The 20503-nt window shown below is 40.4% G+C and overlaps 1 protein-coding gene across 9 annotated transcripts in view; it reads left to right on the top strand.

Moving 5' to 3' along the window:
• The first annotated feature begins 3784 nt into the window (after nt 1-3784).
• NLGN4X (neuroligin 4 X-linked) overlaps nt 3785-20503 on the top strand; it is a 184097-nt gene continuing 167378 nt past the window's right edge. For 3 of the 9 annotated variants that reach the window (XM_069770467.1, XM_069770470.1, XM_069770473.1), the window contains exon 1: nt 5949-7502. The gene's annotated coding sequence lies outside the window, so the exon portion shown is untranslated. Of the gene's footprint in view, nt 4190-5948; nt 7503-8943; nt 8964-11922; nt 11944-20503 lie in introns of those variants that run through there. The other 6 variants (XM_069770471.1, XM_069770466.1, XM_069770465.1 and 3 more) reach the window with 5 other exon arrangements.

A 20503-nucleotide genomic window follows, 5' to 3' on the forward strand; every position in this document is an offset into this window, starting at 1 on the left:
AGTAATTATGTACTGCTAAAATTTACTCAGATGTTGTAGAATCTGCACAAGGTGAAATACTTACCTTTCCTTTTTTAAAGAAAAACTCACTTTTGTTCAAGAGTAACTAGATGGCTTTATGAAAAAAAAAAAAGCAACCAAAAAACCAAACCCACAAAACCCCAAACTTTTGAAGCACTTAGCCTAAGTGATATGAAAGATCCGCGTGAATAATTATTAATGGTCACTTCTAGCTCTGACTTTACACAAGAAGTCCAGAGCCCAGCAACTGCTTGTACTCTTCCAGGATTGAAACATTGGCTCTGTTAAAGCCAATGTCTATACTCCCCTTAGGAAGTTTAAGGTTGCATCTCAGAAGTTGTATTAACTACAAATTCCTGTATTTTGCTTTCCAAAAAAGACCTAAATAAGTGAAATGACCTTTCTGTGCTATTATCTATGTCTACAATATTTGGGGTTTGGACCTTTCTCAGGAGAAAACAACACTGAAAGTTTTAGTAAAAAATGCTAAGGAGAATTCAGTTAGAATGTAACTAAAAAGTCAGGCACATACCATCACAAACATCCTATCTTTGGGAAGCTCTAGTGAGCATTAGTTCTCACAGTACACTACTCTGAAATTACCATATTGGCCATGCAGGTGGGACTCTACAGTATATTTCTGATATATCTGGCATGTAGCATAAACAGCAGTACAGTGAGCATTTCATTTCACTATAAATGAAAGATTTTGAATTTGAAAATATATATATGATTTTTCTGGGTGGTATTTTTGTTAACCTGTGTAATTTTCTGTGAAAATAGTTACAGGTGAACTTTTTCTTTTATCAGCAAACCATAAGAAGATAAGCCACGCGGGAAACAAATTTCTTTCTTGAAACTTAGTAAACAGCATTTGAGAACTACTCAACTAGGAAAAATTTACTATTTCCCCCAAATCTTAATCTTCCACATGTTCATTTCAAAATCACCTCTGGATTTTTCCTGTTTACTTGGTGGACCTGGGGGACTCATTCTATTTCCTTTTAATTCCTTTCCGTTCTGCAGTTTGGCAGATTTGGCAGTTTCTTCTGCAGTTCTCATTTACTTGAAGTCTTACAAAGGACTATGCCTGCTATGTATCATCACCCTGGTACCCAGCAAGTGAGCTCATCCGGTGACCTGATGCAGGAGATTCACTGTGGATTTCAGTCCACTGCAGATGAGCCTTTTGCACCATGAAACTAGTGAAATATCCCATTCCAACCGCATAAAGGGTATTAAGACCATACTGGCTCATTCTTGCATAAAAGGGAATGGAAGTCCTTTGGCATAATGCATATTTGATTAAGAAGACCAAGCAGACAGCAGGTAGGGGTAAAGAGTCCATTGCTGGTCATGCAATTTTAGAAAGCCCCTCTTGTCCTGCTTCAAGTTCGCATTTTGAATATGAATTGTTTGGAATGAATAACTCACCAAACAAACAATATTTGAGAAGCACTTTTTTTTTTTTTTTGAACAGTTATACTTTCTTGCTATTAATTTGAGCATCAGTATGCAACACATTCTATCTGATTTAGAAATGAACTTGTGGAAAATTTTACAGTGATTGGACATGGGAAACCAAATCATGCCTCAGTTTGACTGACACAAAAAGAGGTTGCATGAGATGGAACCCAGCAGAGTTTGGCCTGTCTTCAGTCAGACTGTCATGTACTGTGATTTCGTTACATTTCACTGTTTACAAGTAGAGTCAAGTTGGGTTAATACTAGAGTACAATGCCTCCTTGTAAGAAGCGATGGTGTTACTTAGCAAGTGGCATTCTTCCCTCTGAATGATTGCTCCTGGACTCCTGCATAATTATGCAGTGGATTGCTGCAGATACCCTCCCAAATAAGCCACAGCTTCTAACTGTATCTTTAGCTTTTTGAAAGTTGTAAGGGGAGAAAAGTGCATTCCACTGTTCTGACCAAACACCTTTTACTTAAATCCTTTGGTCATGTACTTGTGTAGAGTCTACGGAAAGTTTAGCTTTATTGCTGTGTTTGAGAATATTTGGACATAGTTGCAAACATTAGTTGCAAACATTAGAGATGATCCTTTGGTAACCTGTAATAAATTGCCTCCTGGTATTACAACACAGGTGGGAGATCATTATTCAGATTAACTAGTGCATGCTTTAATATCCTCCAAATTTATCTTGGAAAATGCATGACATACTCATCAAAATAAAGACTGTCCTGCAAAATTTGGGACAGATGGCAGTGCAAGATGACATCTTTTCTAAATGTGTCAAAATGTTCACTCAGTCAAGCAATATGATTGGTTGCACATTCTGGGTGCTTTATTAAAATAACAAAAGCAGTAAAATTCACTTGCATGAACACCTGCTACTAGAGTCACTTTAAGTAAGGCAAAACATATAATTAAGTAATAGAAAAATAATTATTTCACTGACAAATAAGTTAACAGTTTAATGTAGCTATTGCATTGCTTAAAGAGCTAGTCAGTGAATTACACCTGTACTTAGATTTGCAACATTCAAAACCAAAACATGCCTTCCTAAGTGATACCGAAGGAAGTATCCTTCATACCATGTAACAAAACCCTGTATAAGAACAGACACGCAACAGGCCTACTGTTGTCTGCTAGGTGGTATCTTTAAATAAGATAGCATATATTCCTTTACCGCTTGAAACAGGAGAGCATAGAAGTGATTGATAAGCCCAATATCACAGCCAGAATTCAGATTTGAGAAAACAAAGCACTATCTGCTCTCTTCTGAGGATCCGATGTGGTGGTAGAAACAAAACAGCTAGAAAAGAAGAGCTGCTAATTTATTTTTTTTCTTTTTTTTTCAGCATTTGAAAATGTCAAAGACTCAGCTTATGAAGTCTAAGTCTTGTGGCAGGAAGTCTCATCAAGGCACGAGTACGATTTTTGTCTCAAATTATGGAAAGACCTTCGAGACCCCTTTATTTTGTTCTGCTTTGGCCTCAGAGAACTCGGCCAATCCTCACCCGCTCGCAGTAGAGGGTCTCGCGCTCTGGGTAACATTAAGTGCTGTTATTAAACCGATCAAAGGAACGCGCTGTGGAGTGAAACCAGGCGTATCTGTTGGGGGCCTGAGGACGTATGTGCCGTACCACCCTCAGTCTGAAATTCCACTGGGGAAGCGACCCGGAGCCCCTGTGTTGTAGGACTTGGCAATAACCGCAGGGCCCCCAACTCAGCCCTTACACCTGACCTTCACACCAGCGCTTAGCTCCCTGAGATAATGGCCATTAAATGTCTGGTCTGCTTATGAAAAAAAAAAAAAAACAAATAAAACGAAATCGGGTTAAAACGATCGGGCGCCGGGCAAACGTCTACCCTGCTGTTTTTGTACGGGAGGAAGGGGAACGGGAACAAAACGCTCCCGCGGTCGGTACGCGCTTCTCCGTGGAAACGCGTCCGGGCGAACCCGGCCCCCGCAGCCTGCGAGCGGAGGAACCCCGGCTTCCACGGGTTAACGGCGATCCTGGACTGCGCGATCCCCCCGACACACAGACCCAGGACCCCGTCCCCGACCCCATCCCCGTCCAAACGCCCACCTGTTCCGCCCCCCCCCCCCGCCCCGGGCCGGCTCCTCGCAGGAGGCCGAGGCTGGAGCTGGGGCTTGCGGTAGCGCTGGGGCTGACTGCGGAGAGCTATTGGCTGCCGGCTGGGGAAATTTCATTCAGTTTGCTCCAATAGCAGGAGGAGAGAGCCTGGTACAGCCTGGACCTCTCCCCCCCCTCCTCTCCCGCTGTCCCCCCCCCTCTCTCCCAGCTCCCCTTGCCTTGCAGAGCAGTCTCTCCCCGGCTCGCTCTCTCTGCATAGGCAATCACAGCTCCTCACTCGCAGCCCCAACTCTCCCTCGCACACCGAGCGCGATGCTTTTTCTGCCCGAATGTAGGTCGCTTGCAACCGAGAACACGAGTTTCCTTCAAATCCAGTCTTGTTGTCTTTCTTCTTGTTATTTTTAATTTTTTTTTTATTATTTTTTTTTTCCCACCCCTTCGTGGTCGTTGCATTCCTTTGGAGAAGCGAATCGCGGTGGATTCCAAAAAGGAGAGCAGGAACCCTGTGTGAATAACCCCGGCTGCATGATAGCCCGAGAGGATTTCCTGAAAGAATCTGGCTGTGTAAAAAAGACCCCTATGCTTCTGCAGCTATTCCAGTGTTAAGGTAGGAGTACTGGATTTGCCGTTTGAGTGTTCATTTTCATTTTTTTCTGTTGCTTTTTTTTTTTTCCCCCCACACCTTTTTTTTTTTTTCGGCGAGGGTGGGGGAGAGAGGGAGAGGTGTTGCAGTTGGTACTCTGGCAAAGGGCGAGCAGTTTGCTGCAGTCGTCTGTGCTTTTACTTTTCCCATCGTGATAAAGCGATACTTTCTTTCTGCCATCTCCACCATCATATGCGATCCCGTTGTCACATATGCATATTTATGCAAATTTATTTCTTTTCTCTCCGCTTCGGTCTCGTCCCCTCTATCCCCCTTGCACCATAATTTGTTTGGAGGCATTTTGCTGCAATCAGCTATTTGGAAAGGCTCTGGGGTTCTGTGTGAGATGTTTACAAAGTAGCTCTGCCTTACAGCCAAATAAACACAAGAGTGTGGAGCAGAGGAGGGAAAAAATATCTGCAGTACAGGCGGAGAGAGAAAGAGCGAAGCCACAGTTTCCTGCAAGCGCGGAGAGGGGCAGGAGCGGTACCTCATGCTCTGTGTGCGCCTGTGGTTTTCAGGGAAACACAAACCCAACACGTAGGGTTTTTGGTTAACCACTTCCCTCGCCGCCACCACCGCCACGAAAAAGCAAAAGGGGACGGGGACGGGGCGGGGGGGGAGAACAAGGGAGGCGGCTGTTCGGGGCGAATCTGGGCTCTTCTTGGATGAAGCGGTTCACCCTCTTTGGCTCTAGCTATTCCGTGGTGGGTTTTTCGTCTTCCTTTTTTGTTTTCTTCCCTCTTTTTCTTCTTTTTCTTTCTTTTTTCTTTTTCTTTCTTTCTTCTTTTCCTTTCTTTCTTTCTTTCCTTCTCTGGGCTTGGGTAAAATGCCCGCTTTTGTGATGGGCATGGGTTTCCGCACGTGATGGAGCGGGGACTGGCACTGGGGAGAGCCAGCGTGCGCGGAGCGCAGGCGGGGGGGGGGGGGCACGAAAAGAAAAGAAAGAGAAAAAAAAAAAAGACACGCACCACCACCACTCCCCCCCCCCCCAAGCTCGGCAGTAAATCGGCTTCTCCGCAAAGCTGGGGCGGGGGCGGGCGAGGCGGGCGTGAGCCGCCTCCGCGGCTTTGCCCCCTTCCCCGTGTGTGTTGGGGGGGGAACGGCGGCCGGCAGCCCCCCACCGCCCCGGGGAGAGGGGCCGGGCCCCCCCCCCCCCCGCAGCGGCTCTGATGGCCGCCCGTCAGGCCGGGGGGGGGACGCCCGCAGCCGCCGTTCGAACCCGCCCACCCTCACAGACGTTTCCGTCGGGGCGGGCAGGGCGCGCAGCCGCTGCGGAGGGGCAGTGGTCGAAGGGGGGTGTGTGTGTGTGTGTGTGTCCGGGGGGGGGTGTCCCGCCGTGGTCCGGTTTGGGCGCGGAGCTGGTGGCGGCGGGTGGGTACGTGGGGGGTGGGTGAGAAGTTTGCGGGGGCCGCGGCCGCGGCGGTGTCGCGTGGCGGCCGCCAGGTGGCGCTGCGGGCCCTTCCAGCCGCGCCGCAGCGCCGCGCGCGCCTCGCCGCGGGGCCGTCCCGCGCCCGCCGGCCGTGAGGGGGCCGTGAGGGGAGCGCGGCCCGCCTCGGAGCGCTGCGGGAGACCGGCGGGGCCGGAGAGGGAAGTTTGTCGTTACCGGTGTTTTTTTGGTTTGGATCCGGATTGGGGGAGAGCGGGGAGGGGGGAGAGGTCCGTCAGGGGCGGGCTGAGGGGGGCGAAGGAGCGCTTCGGCGGGCGGTGGGGCGGGGGAGTGAGTGTGCCGGTCCGGGCTGCGGTGACCTCGGTGAGGCGGCGAGCGGAGGCGGCGATGGCCGGTTAAACCGTGCTACCGGCTGCCCGTGTTCGGCTCTCTGCGTCGGTGGGGTCTGTGGAGGTGCTGCTTGGCGTAGGGAGGGCAGAAAGGCACACGCAAGTTTAGGTGGTTCGTACTTAAAAACAAGCCGCCACCAAAAAGAAAAAAAAGGAAAAGGAAGAAGGAGCTCTGTAGCCGCGTTTGATCAGTGCTGAAACAAACGCCCATGGACTTCTAGACTGATGGTTGCGTTGAAGTGATTAATAGTGTTAAGGGTCTATAGGCACATGTTTAGAAGTAGGTGATCAGAAGGCAGAGCTTAATTGGGTGAATTTACAAGCGGTTATGCCAAAATGGAAACCTCTGATATTTTTCTCCTCCTAAAACATAACTGCTAATTTAGGTACCTCATAAAGGGAAGGGCAATAGTCTGCATCCCACGGGACACAAATTAAGTTTATTAATTATTAGATGTATCAATCCTCTGTTCGCACTGAAGACATAAACTACTTTTCTGTCACCCTAAGAAAAGAAGTAATTATTTCCACTGATTTTAATTCCTAGATAAGAACACAAGTTTGCCTTGTAAAAAAGTGAGCTGATGTCATATGACAAATGAACCCCGCATTTTATTATCATTTTACTTACAAAATGAGCATTTGATATCCTATCTATTAATACCACCTAGGTAGGCTGCTATATAGGTAGCCCCTATATAGTTGTGCGTTAAGGCAGGACATTCCAAATATTTTTTGCTTATACTACTGAGTAGAGGGCTGCATGCATTGTCTTATGAATCATATTCCAATGAATCATGAAAGGCTGCGAACATGAAAACATGCCGTGCAGTTTCTGGTAACTCAAAACAGCAAGATCTATGATGGCATGTAATTTTCTAAGAATAATAGAAAATGAAATTTAATTTTGACCTACTCGTTTTTTTATCATCTTGAAATTATTACCGCTTTGTGTATAAATATAGCTGTTATTGCTCTCTCCTCTATTCATATGCCTGTATATCATAGAGATGCAATTATTGTTGGTATGCTGTGTGCAAGTACAACCTATTAAGTTGTACCAGATACTAAAACTGAAATTCAGTTTGGCATCCAAAACGCCTTGGTCCTCAAGAGGATTCTAATTCAAAGCTAATTTAAATTGTCATTCCCCCCCCCCCCCCCCCCTTTTTTTTTCTTTTTCCATTGCATTTAATGTCCCTTAGGTCTGGTCTCTCCTGGAAAACATTCATGTAGACAAAATACTTTTTCTTCCTTCTGCATTTCTGGAGGGAGTGATTACCTGCCTAGTATTGTTTTAAAATGCAGTGCTGTATCACAAACATGTAGACTGTAAATTCAAAGACTCCTGATGTTTTTTCTTGATCAGCAAAGTGCAGTGGTCAGTGATGAAGTGTCATTTCTTTTAAAGGCATCACAATGCAAGCAAACAAAAGCAAGCCTCATAGCATGAATGAAACAGGCCAACTGGATTAAATTAGGACAAGCGACAAAACCGGTAGGTTAACTGGAGACGCTGTGCCGTCCTATATATTCTTTATTCTTACAAAGACTTTATCTTTTTAACTGATCCCATGTTCTTGGACAGATCATTCACCTGACAATTTTTACATTTGATAAGAATGTCAATCTTAATAGGCATCCTTCAGCTGAAGACCTGTCATGTAGAGATGAAGGCAAGAGGCAGAAAGAAAAGCTGTTTAACTGAAGCTTTGTATTAAAGATATCGTATAGAAACAAGGATTTGTTTGGCTTTTTTTAAACAAAAGAGTGATTCAAGGAACATTTACTGACTGCTGCATAGAGGTTTGCACATTTGTTTTTGACAGATTCTCAATACAGCCTCCTCTTGGCCTTTCAGGCACGCACGCTGCTATTTGATGGCTGAATCACATAGCTCCACCTGGGTAGGACAGGAATAAGCATCATGCTATAACCAGCATATAATTTAGTCATTCTGTCGCTTGAAGACCTGTCATCGAGATTCAAGATCTCTTCTGCATGAGTAAGATTGGTTAGTTATGTGCACTGAATTATAAGGCTGTGAGTCTTCAAAAAAGATAAAAAAATCTAATAAAACCAAAACATAAACATGAGCTGTGCAAATCAATATAAGTCTCTCATGTCCAACTGCAGCTATCCTCTGTCACAGTTCAACTCAGGTGCTCTCAAGCAATGTTTGTAAAGCATTTATGCTGTGAGCCATTTCGATCCTCACACCTGACAGGATTATGTACTCAACTCTGTCACCTTTTAATAGTTCTCTACTTCTCATTGTATTTGTATTTGTAAAACATTGTATTTGTTTTAGTAGTCCCCAGATTGGATTTGAAAGAAAGAAAAAAAAAAAGCAGCAATAAAAGAACCCCAAACACCAAAGAAAAAAACCACCTTGCTCTCTAGTGGAGGAAAACCAAGTTTTATTGACAATATTCTTGGAAAATTATTTGCAGTGAGATAGGGCACAATGCTCATCAACTTTTCACAACTTGAAAATGGATATAAGGGTAGAGAAGAGAAAATTGGAAAATATAGACAATTTGCAGTGGTTGAATTTAAAAGGTAGGAGATTATTCTGGAGATGTTACAGGCAAACTCATCCCTCTAACTCATGTAAACTAATGGGAATGAATTTTGACATTAAAAATAAACTGTATATGAAATAGGGTTACTTTACGGCTTACATGCATAGTTTGCATGAGGATCTGAATAGAAGCAGCCTTTGTGCAACAGTGGCTTTTCCTGTGAGATCTGCAGTGGGGCTTTACCAGTGGCATGGCTAATTCAAACCAAATGCACAACCACATGCTGGAACGATCCCTAGCTAGGAATGCTCAGATTTGTACTGTAATAATCTAAAAATAAATTGTAGTCACTGATGTCACAATGTATGATTCTTTCTTTCGGCTGTCTTCTGTGCTGAGCCCACACACCACTCAGTGTCATAGGACGTATTTCGGTAAGTGTACGCCACTGACTAGCTTCAGTAGAGAGTTAGGATTTTCCATGCTTGTCTTTCTTCTGTTATTTATGTGCTCACTGAGATTTGCAACTTGATGGGGAGGCTGAGCCTTTCAAGAGAGGTAAGCTTTGAAAATGAATGGCACTCTTATTAGAAAAAAATATTTGAGACAGTATCACAGTGGACTGATTCAGTTCACTCTGAAAACTAGAGGAGTGCATAGCTGTCATAATTTACTGTTATTCAAGTAACTTCCTTTAAAAGAATTCTTTATCATTGCTTATAGAGGGACTATTTTTAAATCTTGTACAAATTGAGACAGAATCATACTAAAGAATGATTTTTTTGTTAGATAAAATGTAATATTTTCATAATAATGTAACTACAGAAGAGATTTGTAGAATAAATTTTTGGTTTTCTTCCTAGCTTAGCCAGCAGCCGATTATAGCTAATTCTGCAGTGGCTGTTATGATTTCATGTATAGAATGAATTAGCTTATTTTTATTTACTTGTATATGAATTTATTTTTAAACAAATAAAAAAATAATTTTGAGATTTAGTTACACAAATCATTGAGACTGAGCCAGTTCAGCATTTCACTGTAATAGATGACAGATGAAATAGTAGTGGCATGATTTGATGGTAGCAAGCTTCCATCTAACAGTATCTTTCAGATTTGCATCTATTGAATACAGTAGACAAAAATACAGAGCCTACTGCTTCTCAGTGCAAATGAGTCCAGAGGTAAGACCTTTCCTTTGCCCTCCAAGTGGAGGCAGTCACTGTCATTTAGGAGAGGTCTAGTACAGCCAGAAATGGAAGAGGACAATCATGAACAGGATTTCTGTCCCAAAGTGTTGCTTGAAGTGGTCTAATGGCTTGATTATTTTGAAAATGCCTATTGCTGTAGTGTCTGGGTCAGTTACAGGCCCAGTACAGAACTGGAAGGAACAGATTTTCAAACTCTTGGGACCGTGCTCTGTAGTGTTGCTGTCAAGTTAATGGTCTTGCCAGGTAAGACTGCCCAGCCATGTTGATCAGTGCCATCATGTGGTGATCTTGTGATATTGTTGCCAGACATCTCTGGGTTGGTGATCAAGCCTCTTTACGTTTTACAGTTGGTTTGGACCCTTAGTGAAAAAATAGTTTAATGGCAGCAAGTCTTCTTTCAAAAAAACTGTTTAGAAATACTATGGAGAGGACTCAAATAAATCAGTTATATTTTCTGAAACAGGATTTCTTTTATGCTTTTGAGCTCTGGTGGAAAGTAAGCGGACGAACCTCAATAACTCTTCTGTTTGGTGTTTTTTTATTCCAAAACAGACTGTGCAGTAATCAGCTCCAAACACCTATTTGTTCTATTCCAATAAACAAATAGTACATTGTATGTCATACTTTTGACTTCTGATACATAAAAGCCCTACTTCCTATCCATCCAAATGTAATAAAACAAGGACAAAGCTGATAGCCTCATTTTGAAATCAAGAATTTGGAATGGAACGAGATTCTTAGCATTTAATTCTGTATCTTCATTTTGTACTGACTTTTGCAGTCCTGATTTTAGACTTGATTTTTAAGATTTCTGTAAATCTTAAGCTTGCAAAGTAGTTGTGCTAGCCACTTTTTCTTCTGTTAAATAAAGTTGTTTGCAGACACTGCACAGAACTCTGCTATTAAATAGAGCAGGGTATTACTCAAAATTTATCAATAGTATAATTATACATCTAAAAATTCTTCTTCTGAAAACAAATAAAACTTTTTTCCTTTCTCTCTACTACTTTACTTACTTTACTCACCAATCTATATCACTTATCCATGAAATATCTCTTTCGAGCACTTGGGCGTATACAGAACAAATTACCTGAAAATTATACAGGGAATATATTTATGCTTCAAGATACGATTCTACCTCTTCTGATCTACTGTGAATGATTTCCAGAACTGTGTTTTCAAATAAACAAAATTAGTATGTTATTCATATGGGACCATGTAAGACCTAAGCCATATGCTGTCTAACGTACAATAAATTTTTACTCCTTTTCTTATTGGATGTAGCATAAACCATTATTATTAACAGATTTATGTAATAGGACCAAGATTAACAGACCATTGGCAGATGAGTGTCATGGGACCAGGTCTTGTTGGATTCAGTGCAAAGATTCCTGTTAATTTCAAAGGGCTATTGGTCAGGTCCTGTGAGTAAGTAGCATTTGAACAGAACTATATGGAGTATTTGCATAGAAGTGGCAATGTCATACAGCTTAAAAGTTTTCTCCCAACTTCATGTTAAGTTCTGCTAATGAAATTGCCTTCAAACCTTTGTTTGAAAAGTATAAACCAAAGCAGTAGGCTCTGAAACATAATGCATCTCCGTCCCTTCCTTGAAGAGATTGTTATAGGTGTGAATGATTATGCACACTAGAGTAGTATCCTAGATGATAGAGGAGCGTGTACTGTCTCAACTCATGTTCTGTTGGTGACTGTGTTTATAAAGACAAATGATTGTGCAGAGTTGTTACTATCTGTGATTTCTTCCTCAAGTTTGTTGGATTTGCTTTTCAAGAGAAGCTGGGTACATGTTAATAACCAAACTGATGGAGAACACACATCCAGTTTGTACAGCTTTCCCTGCAGTCATCTCATTAGCTGTGGTTGTGCTGAAGAGACAGTTTTTGCCTTATCTCCACAGTAGCATTGTAATACTGTTATGTTATCTCCCTGGATGTTCAGCTGTACTGTTTTTAGATCATAGATCTAAATATTATTTTATAGGCAATTGTGACGAAAAAGGGCAAAAATCCTCTCCTGGATTCCAGAGTTGTGGAAGAAGAGGTGAAGCCCATGTGAATCTTTGGTACATCTGCCATTACCAAAACTCTCTGAAGTTTGTAAAGTAGTAGGACTGTATCTGGATTTCATGGGATGTCTCAGACAAATGAAGAAAAAAGATTCCAGCAACAACCAGAGGAAGCAGCTAGTGAGTTATTGCTGTATGAAATGTACCCTTCACCCAAACTTTAGAGCAGATGGTTCGATGCAGTACTTCAAGACAACATTCATCAGAGTGTTGCTTCTCAGTCAGGTACATAGTCACTGATTTGTTGGCTGGCGTCTCCTGAGCCAAATATATCTCTATCACTAATGTAGTTATTATAATGTCTGCCTACTGCATTTTACATCATCTACATGGAAGCAAAGATAAGTTCTCAGTACACGATGGCGTGAGGGGAAGTAGAACTTTTTGCAAATTATGCACAGCTGGACAGATGAGCTGTGGTGCCCGAGGCTGTGAATTTGTATTAACACAGCCAGCAGTAGGTCTGCTGCCTGAATTAGAAATGTTCAGTGTGTGTAGTTTCCAACATGCAGGTGGTGAATTGGGGGACAGATGATGGAGATCCACTGGTTTTGACAGATTAAATAATAGCAATTGGCATAAGCGGAAATTAATCGTGGAGCTGGAGGAGATCTCCTTAGGGAAGAGCTAGCATATTAATTTCATGCTCATTGTGATAATACTTCGCTTTAGTTCAGGTGCACAAGCTATATTGCAGGATAGGTGGACTTATTGCTTCAATCTAAACAGTTTAACAATTATTAAGGAAATACATTACTTTGTTTAATCTTACATTTGTTATGTCTTTCTTTTTCTCAAGATCCTGTAGCTGAACTGTGTTAGAATTACGGTTTTTGAAGATAAGTGCTTAGTGTGTATATTGGTTTGATGTCATCTTTACATATAGATAATGTTTCAGATACAGTGCCTTAGCAATTTGATAATGCAGGCCAGCTGGCACTTATCTTTAAAAAAAAGAGTAAATTAGAAGGTCCAGTAAGATATTTTTACTACTGGACTGTGAAAGGCATGCTGCATTGATTTGTCTGCCCTAATCTGGTACAAAGGTGAAGATGTTACTAAAATGCAGTGGGTTAATGGTGCAGTTAGCACGTGCCATTATTTTACATTGAGTTGTTATGGTCATGAAGTGGCATGTAAGCACAAGCAAAAGTAGTTCCCGGCTGGAAGAGCTGGCCCATCTTCCTTTGTGTTGTAGTGTCGCAATTATTTATTTCTCCTTGCAATTGTCAGTCTGTATTTTCCTTTCCCTGTTTGCTTTGGAAATAAGATGATCTAGTGAACTGTTCTGCCCAAATCTGTCTTGTCCAAGTTTTGGCTGCAGAAAACTGAAATTAGATCATATAGTTAGGATCTTTCATTTTCTCCATTTCTGCCTTTCCTGCAAGTTTTTTTCTGTTTGTTTGTTTGTTTGTCTGTTTGTTTATAACTTTGTCATTTGTCTTAGCAAGCCAGATCCTGTGATATGCTTTCTTCCAGTCATGACTTATTAAAGGTGTAATACTGGTCAGTATGATGATGATGGCTTCAATAGCTAAAGCAAGATGAGGTGGTCCAGTTCCATTCTGGAAGAAAATTCATGAGTTTCTTAACAGCAATGATAGCATTTGTAACACCATTTCTCTTCAACCCTGAGAGCTAAGCACTGAGCGTAATTATGTCTAAGATGAGGAGACTGCATATTCCAGTCCCTACCTTTTCCTCTGTGCAGGATGAAGATGCTTCTTAAATGACCCAACCCCTCCTTCTCTTACTCATCATCCCTAACTTGGTGTGTGGTGTTTTCCTTCTCTTCTCATTGCTGCAGGATGCCCATCCTAGTCAGAGACTGTAAACAGGCAGTGAGTTGCAGACAGATCACCAGTTTCAAAGGAAGGTTAACATGATTAACTTTCACAGAAAAAGAATAATAGTGGAGAAGAGTGAGTGAGATGAGGTGGGAAGTCAGTTGCAGTTTTGGTAGAGTCTCAGAACAAATACAAGGTGCTCACTAGAGAAACAATATGAGAATGTAAGAAAATGATTGCGGGGATGACACATAGGGACAGTAGACATACTAGAGCATAGCGAGCAGAGTAATAAGAGGAGTGGCAGTTAAAATACTGGATTCTGGAGAGCTTATAATAGTGGCATATGAGTCAAGGCAGACTTACAAAAGGAGGTGATGCTTTTGGACATGAGAATTTGGTTGTGTCTGGGGGGTGCAATATATTAGAAGTAAGTTCATTATATGGCTCAATCATAAAAATATGATTCTTAGTATCATCATCACTCTGTAGGGATCTAGATTGTACTCTTTGAAATTGAGTTGCTTTTCTTCTGAATAATCTTTAAAAATATTTTTTTATCCAAATGAAGCATTTATTAAAATATCACCATTGCTTTTTAAGGAAACCATATCCAGTGTTATCATTACTGAATGTATTTCTGTTTAGGATTGTTTGTTTGGGTTTTTTAATCCCATTTTTCCCCAGAATTATAATAAATCATCTTTTCTGTTTCATTTCAAATACATGGCTTTTTTGGGTGTTGTTTTTTTTTTCTTTTTTAGTTTGTTGGTTTGGGTTGGTTTTTTTTCCCCAATATGGTAAATTTTACTATTAACCTGCAGTTCCTCAGAGAAATTAGTCTCACAGAGAAGTGCATGCAGAATGTGGAGAAATTTACCTGGGATTATATAAAGGCAGGCTTAACAAACTATGTGGGTTTTGATGGTTCTGTCACTGGTACATGGGGGATGGGGGAGAAATTAGAGTAAAATGTATTTTCATCCTACTCATATACATCACTCAAAGATGTAATAGTTGTTGAAGAGTCTGTGCAGGGGCTGCTATACCATTACTTCACATCTAAGTTATATTCCATAGTTACAATTTTTTTCTCTGATCACTTTTTAAGACAAAATAGAATTGATGTACCTCTGCCTAGCCCAAAATGTCATCTTTTAAAATAGTAGATATTTGTTGAGAAATAAAGCAGCCAGAAGAAACCAGTTTTTCCTCAGAGTATGCAGAGTACTAGCCTTCCTTTCATGTCTTTAATAAACAAGCTTCCCCTGTACACATAAATGGACGTAATGCATACATCATCACTTTTAAGAGCCATTTTTCTTCACTCGTGTCGTTAAAAGATTACAATAATGACTAAGATCTCATTAACACTGTTTTTATGTTGGTTCATATCATTGTCTTCAGTGGCACTGTGCCCAATATTTGAGTGTAGAAGTATTAATTTAGTGCTTAAAAATAGATAGTCAGGTTCCAGGATTTTTCTCCTCCTTTTGCAGCTAACATCATTTAATGTATTAATTTGGCAGAGGTCTCTTTTCAGCTAAGAAGAACTTGTTCTCTGTGGCGTAAATTGTTTACCAGCCAGCCATATATATTTGCCCTAGTGAATGTGAGTGAAACGGTCCATCACAAATTCATGTAACTGCATTAACCTTCTTGACACTGTGACTCTGAAAAATTAAGACAAGGATAGAGGTGAATGACAGGAGGTGGTGAAAACAAGATTCTTGAACATGATACACATTTTACTATGTGTAAATAGGCTCAGAACTTAAGCAAGTGATTTCTAGAGATAAAATTATCTTTTAAATTTATTTGGCCCCTTTAGATGATTCTTGTTAAACAGGAGGATTTTGTTTTATCAGAATTTAAAGTCAGGTGGAAATGTTTTAAATTCCGAATCCATGTGAATTTCTAGTATGTGCTCAGTTTTTGTGTTTAGACAGGTAGAAGTTTCATGTACAGAAAGATGAAAAATCAAATGGAAAAAGAAAAAAAAATCCACTACAACCTACTTTATTACCTTATACCAACTTCTTTTTCTGCTCTGACATGCACCAGGATTGATTATTTATAGTACATACTTTCTATGAATAAATAAGCACTGAATTTTAGGTAAGGAGATATCTTAGCCCAGAAGTAGTTTTCTAGAGGAGATTGATAAAAAGTTTGGCCGAAGAACTCAGTTTTTTGTACAACAATATTTTGTCTTTATTTGCAAAAACATAAACATTTTTCCACAAAAAATAAATAGAATATATTAGGAAAGGAAAGAATCTAGACTTTGTCTGGACTGTTACATGCTTTCCAGAGTCTTTCATATATGTTTGAGAATAGTTTTTTGAGGGGGGAGAAAAGAGCAAAGGAATTAATTTATTGTTGTTTTGGGGGGGGGGGGGTGTTTGTTTAGTTTTGATTTGGCTTATGTTCTGTAGGGGGGGAAATGATTTTCAGGTTTCTAGACTGAGAAAACCCCAAAGGTGCAACAGCACTCAGTCCTGCTTCTGAAATGCACAAGATAGCCGCTTTGGGAAGAGAGGAGGAGGTGAAAATGTGAGCCTTGCCCAATACAGAATCAGGATATAGCTCCAGCACTCAGACTGGGAAATGCTTTACGGTCCTCTAATCTGGATTTAACTAAAGTCATGCCAGGAGTCACTCTGGCCTATCCACCATGATTTTGAAAGTAGTACATTGACTTCAGCTCTTTTCTTTTTCCTGGGCTGGCAGCCTAGAGACATAGGAAATAATTCTCATTCTAGATTTTCATAAGTATTGTTACAGAAAGGGTGTTGGGACAGACTTACATACACAGAGTTTTATTAGTGTGGTCTAATGATGGATGTTATTTTAGGCAGAAAATACAAGAAAAATAGGAACCGAATGGGACAGAGGAAAGAAAAGGGCAGACTCTCCCCAGCAGCAGGCCAGGAAAAGCAGTGGCAATGGTAGGGAGTCCCTAATGAGCACTTTTCCCTGGGGTATTTCTCCGGTGCAGTAGGTGAAAGCAATGAAGATGAGAAGGCTGATGGTTTTTTTTGCCATGCTTCTCCCCTCACACTGTATACTGAAGACCATGTGAAAATTCCCACTGGTTGTTTCGATTCTTGATGCTATTAGGGCTGATTGGAGTACCGTAATTTTTAGGTTCAAGTGTTGCATATTGGTTATTAAGATTTATTCTTGGACAATATTCATTAAGTATTTAAATGGCTATTATCTATTTTGCTGTACACTGTATTTTGGTCTTCTCTATTATAAACTAGAATCTACAAAACAAAAGTTAAGGAAAGCTGATGGGAGAGGGTGGGCAAAAGAGGGACCATTCTCACTTTCCGCGAGTGCCTAACATAGCAAAACTATTGGGATTTGCAGTTGCAAGACTGTAAGAATAACAGCACAAGACCTAGAGTTTGAGAACATCAAGGGAAAAAGAAAGATACTGCTAGGGAGGCTCTGGAAAACACTGCTTCAGTGGCTTAGGGAAAAGCTTACAGAGCTGCGAATTGCAGACCCTTGGCATTACTAAGGCTGAGGTGCTAGCATACTCAATGCAAAACATGCCTTAACAGCATTCAGGAATCAAAAATTCCTGTTAGATCACTGAAGCTTAACATCAGAGATATGAAAATTGGGATCATGTAGGCAGAGCTTACAATTTTCTCCTGAATATTGCCTTTTCCTCAAAAAGGGAGAGTAGAGAATTCCAAGAGTGTTTTTGCTTGTTTAGCTTGCTCTAGGCAAAGGAATAGCATAACAGTATAATACTTTAATTTGTAAGCTATTTCGTGATCTTTTAAGGCAAAAAAAAGTGAATTTACTTTATGTTTTGCTATACTTAGATAAGTAGAACCAGGACTTGTTTGTACACTGTTTCAAAGTGTGAGGTGACTTTGTATCCCCTTGTAACTTCTAGTATTTGGTAATGCATCCTTTGGAAGGAAGGGTGTCCTCTCTTCCTCAGACTACATCATTTATCAAACAATAATTGTGATGGTACATTTAGATGCACTATGACTTTGTAAATCACCACAAGAATTGCCTGATATCCACATTACCCGATGCCTCAAGGTATTCCAAAATACAAAATCTAGCCACAGGCATTAACAACACATACAGTGATTGCTGTCATATCTTGGTGCTATTCCCAGAAATGTCACTTTCAGAAGGCTGTACTTTGAGGAATGATGTTGCAGGATCAGATGGCTAAATTCATTAGAAGCTGAGGTACTACAACAGGGAGTACAGTGTTACCCTTGATGATCTTGGCTTTTATAGTGGCAAACAGCAATGCCCACAGAATTTCTTGAGCTGGATACCAACTGATTGAGTCTTCCAAACTAATCCCACCAGTGGCAGATTTTTTTCATCACATCTTTAAGCCTAGCTGCAGTTTTCTTTCCTGAAAAAGCTCTGCATTGAAGGAATGCAAAAGTTTCTTAATAATCTAAGTAATTACTTCAGATCATGAGATCAGTTGCCCAGTACCTGGATGTCTCAGACTAATTATTCTTAGAGGTTGGCTGATGCAAACTGAAGAAGCTGAGAAATTGTGACTGTGTAGATTCTGGGCTGTTCTGATACAACAGCTAGGGAACACCTCACCCCCCAAAACAAAACAAATCAAACACACACCCCCGGAAAAAATCCAACTAAAAAAACCTGCTTTATTTTATCACATGCCTCACACACTTATTAGCGGCTGATGAAAGATCCTTGCAGGGCTGCTACTCTGTTTCCCACTGTGAACTGTGTATGTGTTCAGTAAGGCTGTGTTTAAAAATTTTTATCAAATACATATTGAATATATTACACAAACTAGGAGAGCTAGGAAGGGATGCATTATATTTTTAGGTCCACGTATTTTAGTCAGTCAGTTCATTCTAATGTGCTGAGCTGTACGACAAAAATTTCATGCTGACTTTTTTTTTCTACACTTGGTTCCATGAAGATGACTGGCATGAGACACCAACAACCTCTGGATTTCAGTGATTTCCCTACTCTTGAATGAGCATCTCTCTCTCCAAGATGTCTCTGTCAGATCAGTGAGAGCTCTATCTGTCTGACAGTGCTCTTTATTTCCTAAATCAGGCTTTTATACCAGTAGTTTAGGTTAGATGCAACTGAAAACCAGTACCATAGTTCTGAATCTCTTGGAAGTGTGGTGGGTTTTGGTTATAACTTAGAAAAGCTGTAACTAAACTTAACATTTGGTACTCTTCCTTCAGTCTAGGTACGATCAGATGCTGACTAGATTAACTGTCTAGTAGGATCATTAAAAGTATATGCAGATGATTGGTAAGATTTTTGTAAAATTTTTAAGGAAAGACCTTGCTTAAGTCCCCTGTGCGATGGTTCATCTTGCATTCCACAGAGGTCTGCTTTCAAACTGTAGACAGTTGTGTGCAAACTAGTTATTCCGGGCTCTCATTGCAATTTCTGGGAAGAAATTTGGGAGGCAATTAACCTTTTTTAAGATCTTCTTTAGAATGAGATTAAGCACTTGTGATTAATGTTTGTAAGTAATAAATTCATTTCATCAGGTGAAACCTGATCAATGAATGTAAATGTGAACTTGGTCAACTTACATTGTTCCACAGACTATATGCTGTCGGCTTTCCTGTTCTAAAGCCTTGTCTGAGACACCCATGTTATTTCTGGAGCAAAGGTCCCTTACAATTGTGCTTTATTGTTATTTCTGTTATATAAAGTTATGGGTCTCCTTTTAACATAAAGGACTGCTCTTTTCGTGGCAATACAGTTCTTGACGTTTGACCATTTGTATAATTTTCAAAAAAAATTTCCTTATGAAGGTGTGGGATTGTTGGATGTCTGATATGGTTGAATGACACTGATAGTCTAGGCTTTAGCCTTAATTTGAGGTTATTACTGCACATACCAGATGTCTGAATGATCAGACTAGTGTCCTTTTTGAACTTTTGCATGCTAGCAGGTTTTTCAGTTTGTTGTGGGTTATTGGTGTCAAGAAACTTCATTCTTCCATCCAACATTGTCATTCAGTGGTTTTAGTCATATGTGAAAAACAGAAGTTACTCAGTTATGATGGAGGCAGATCATTATGGATGAAAGAAAGAATTTTATATGCTGGTTATCTACAAGTACATTCTGTGTGAGACATATTCTTGAAAACATGTGGAGGTGTTTCATAGGGTTTTCAATTATTCTGAATTTAAAAGGGATGAAAAAAATCTATAGTAGGCATAGCATCTATTGGAAATAATTATAATGGATGGATTTTACTGTGGCTGAGGTTTAAGGACTCAGACTACCATCTTAGTCCTTTGCGAGTTTCGCTAAGCAGAAAACAGTGGAAATGATATCTGAATTTTTGGGGGGTGGCAAAGTGCAATGTAGAACCCTTACATTTAGAGGACTAAGTTCACAATATAGTCACTAGCAATTTTATAGGTATTTCAGAAGGAAAATCTCCATGTGAGTTGCCTGCCTAAATGTACTTAACTCAAGACATAAAATTTAAATTTCCAAAAGCAGGAGTAAAACCAGCAGTTTCCATTTTGAGCCAATCCTGAATGTTCTAAACCCCAAACTGGTTTTGGCATTGTGAATTAATTGCAATATGAAAATTTGGAATCAGAAGACTAGCTTCATTATTTATAATCATGGTTCAGGACATTATATAACTCTAATTAATGACAAATACTTCAATTCTATTTTAAAATTTTACCAAAGGGTACCAATCAAGGGAATAGCTAATACTGTGGTTGTTGCAGCACAGGTCTCTCAATTCAGCAGCAACAGATAATATTTCTCATATGAAAAGGGCTAAAGGATTAGACATGTTTGGATTTTTTTAAATTGAAACTCCTGTTAAAAAGTTACTTTTCAAATAAAAAATTTTCAAGTTCTAA

Source organism: Haliaeetus albicilla, chromosome 25 (assembly GCF_947461875.1).
Source record: "Haliaeetus albicilla chromosome 25, bHalAlb1.1, whole genome shotgun sequence".
NCBI classification, from domain to species: Eukaryota; Metazoa; Chordata; class Aves; order Accipitriformes; family Accipitridae; genus Haliaeetus; species Haliaeetus albicilla.